Genomic DNA, 232 nt, shown 5'->3' on the forward strand with positions numbered 1-232 from the left:
ACATTTGGTACAACAAATACTTGGCACACTCTAATAGCCTATACTATATGGTATAACCGACAACAATAACTACTTGGCACTCTAATAGCCTATATTATATGGTATAACCGACACCTAAGCTATGAAAGGAACTTGGATTTGTTATTAACATAAGTTATAATCATGAATGCTTGATAATATTTATAAGTATTAGCATTAATCGAATAAGATAACTGATGTAATCATGTTAACA

This window comes from Populus euphratica, unplaced genomic scaffold, assembly GCF_000495115.2.
Source record: "Populus euphratica unplaced genomic scaffold, PopEup_1.0 scaffold1014.1, whole genome shotgun sequence".
Taxonomy (NCBI): Eukaryota; Viridiplantae; Streptophyta; class Magnoliopsida; order Malpighiales; family Salicaceae; genus Populus; species Populus euphratica.